This window comes from Adiantum capillus-veneris, chromosome 5 (genome assembly GCF_014529385.1).
Source record: "Adiantum capillus-veneris isolate H3 chromosome 5, ASM1452938v2, whole genome shotgun sequence".
Lineage (NCBI taxonomy): Eukaryota > Viridiplantae > Streptophyta > Polypodiopsida > Polypodiales > Pteridaceae > Adiantum > Adiantum capillus-veneris.
The window spans coordinates 140,978,172-140,980,942 of record NC_140935.1 but is presented as its reverse complement, the minus strand read 5'-3'; the positions used below and the strand labels follow the sequence as shown (position 1 = coordinate 140,980,942).

Sequence of the window (2,771 nt, the reverse complement as noted above, 5' to 3'; positions counted from 1 at the left end):
ACAAGCGTAAAATCGACAATTGTACACATCATAGGCAAAATGAATTGATTGGCAAATGTAATAATGACAATTGTACAACATCATAGACATAAAGAATTGATTGGCAAAATGAACTGCGGTGACAAATGTAATAATATACATGGTTCAAAAAGACATATAAAATCCGTCTCATGATACATAAGCTATGAGAAACCCTAAACTAATGCTATCTAGCTACGGCTAAACTGACGTCGTCTAGTCAGACGTCTCATCGCGTCCAAGCGGCGTATCTGTCGGATTCTGCAAAAAAAGACAATAAGACAGCTTTCAGTAAGTATAAAGATATAACGACATTTATAAAACAATACAAAAAATAGAAAAGAGTAAACCCTAATACTAACCATGCCGCCGCGAGAACTGAGAATGTCCATCGGGGCGTTTAAGCCCTTCCTGCCTGCGTACTCGCGCTTGTACGGTGTGGGATGACGTCCTGTCATCGACCACTGTCAAAACATACAAAGATTTCATTATGTTAGAATTAAAAAACTCATAAACCCTAAACTATCGAACATAAAGAGCAATGCGAAAACACTTACAAAATCGGCCTCAAATGATGCCCATCCACCGCTCCCCAAGTGGTGCGAGCTCCCTGCCTCTACTCGCGCTCTAGCTGCATCCTTTTGTTGCTTCCACTTGTCGGGATTCTCGCGCACTGCTTTCTTCGCATTCTTCCAATCTTCTTTGGCCAGCCAATCTGGCCTGTTCCACCCATGCTTGATTGCTTTTTGCACTTCGGAACGCTTGTGTTTGTAGTATTCGTGCATTCGAATCTTCATCAGGTCTTCATTGAAGCGTTGATCCCGTGTTGGAACGGGAAACTCATCATGAAGTATGCTGATGACTCTGGCTTTTAAATCACTTGGTACTTCACTCCATTTGTTTAGTATGTAGTGTCTAAACAGCTGAGAGTAAATACCACGCATGCGCGAGATCACCTTCTTGCCGTCATCATCCATGATGATGCCGCCGCTGAAGTCGACGGAGTAAGGCAAGCCCTCTGGCCGGTGACGCGTGAACCTGGGTGTCCCGGCAGGGGTCTCTAGCGGCGTGTCAATGGGGGTACGGACGTCAGGTGTCTCCACCGGCGTCTGGGCCCCGAAGCGAGGAGTGTCGAGTGGGGTGGCTCCTGGCGGAGTAGGTAGAGGTGTGTAGCTGCTAGGAACAGTTAGTCGCGCAAAACCTGGCGTAGATGGCGATGCTGTGGCTGGTGTGGGGGCGGGCAAAGAAGGGGAGGGTAAAGAGCCTCGTCGAACACGAAGCGGTGTGGAGGCATCGGCGGCGGAATCCCCACAACAACCGCCACCACTAGAGCGCCGGTGTCTAGACGAGTGTGAAGATCGTCTCGTCGACGCCGAAGCTTCGGAGCGTGCCGAATGCTCTGAAAGAGAGGAAGATGCGGATGGATTAGGAACGCGTGATGATGCGCCAGAGCGATGACGCTCCACGTACCACTGTCTCTACTGCGGTGACAAAGAAGAAAGAAACTCCTCATCATCCATACCTGCATTAAACACACGAATATTTAAACTTAATATTGAATGAATAGAGTAGACAATGATGCAAAGACCATTAAATACAATGACGTAATGACGCATATAAATACAATGACGCAATGAATTGAGTAATAGAAGAGGCAAGTCGAAAACTCAGAATTTTCAATCAAAAGATGTGAGCGCGAGTAGAAAAGAGCGTTATACACCATGGAAGGTACTTAGAGAGCCACAACTTTTACAACACGGAGCAAAATTGTTCAAATACAATATTTGTGGCTTTAAGAGATCTCTCTCTCATCCTCGCATAACTCAGCATAACTTCCTATATCTATAAAGAGCTCTACATTTAAACACATATCCTCTGTTTCATTTTGTAGCTCCTCTGCATGCACCCCATATAGAGTGGTAGCATCTTGATGCTCGTCTGGCACCACCGCAGCGGCTTCTGATTGAGCATCTTCTCTGATCTCCTCCATTGATGCCGTTGTGATTGGCACATGGTAGCCTTCATACGTCCTTGCACTACGAGGGGCTACCTCTATCACGTACCACCAGTTTGATGTAGACTTTGTAGGATGAAATATTACCTGCTAGAGCCACATAACTTACAGGAGAGCTTTCAAGTACATAACTTGTAAAAGGGGGATGCTAACTATTTACATACTTACTTGTTCACAATGCTCGGGTAGTACAAAAGTGTCTCTTAGGTCAGTCCATTTCTTAGTAGAATCCACCTCAAGAAAACCAGACTCTCCTCTACGCACAGTAGCGTTGCGACCCTCCATGATTATCTTGAACCATTGCACGTCGAACAAGTCGACAAAAAATACTCTGTAATCGATCCTCAAAATCTTTGGTAGCGTGCCAAAGTAACTGAGTTCCACCACCACAGGATCTGCATCAGAGGAACGTCGTCGACTAGAATGTTCAAATTTTGCCATGATTCCACAATGTTGAGTAAAACGCTTTTTGTCGATCCGTTCCACCCTAAAATGTCGACCTTTACACCATGCTGCTGTGTATGACTTATACTACAATGAACAAAGATTATGAGTGGCCGTTCAACCGTTTAGAAATAAAGTCACTAGCTAGTCGTACATTGCAAACTTACCTTGGTCGCGCAACCCCGAGAGTACTCCCACTCTTCCTCAGTCACTTCGTCACCGCATTGTTGTGCGCTTTTCAATTGGTTGTGCAACCATCTTAAGCTCATGAATGTTGGTAGGCTCTCCAGAACCG

At 45.5% G+C, this 2,771-nt stretch overlaps 1 pseudogene; it reads right to left on the bottom strand.

Moving 5' to 3' along the window:
• Nucleotides 1-234: 234 nt before the first annotated feature.
• On the bottom strand, nucleotides 235-1,538 carry LOC147458188 (uncharacterized; annotated as a pseudogene).
• Between the last annotated feature and the right edge of the window lie 1,233 nt (nucleotides 1,539-2,771).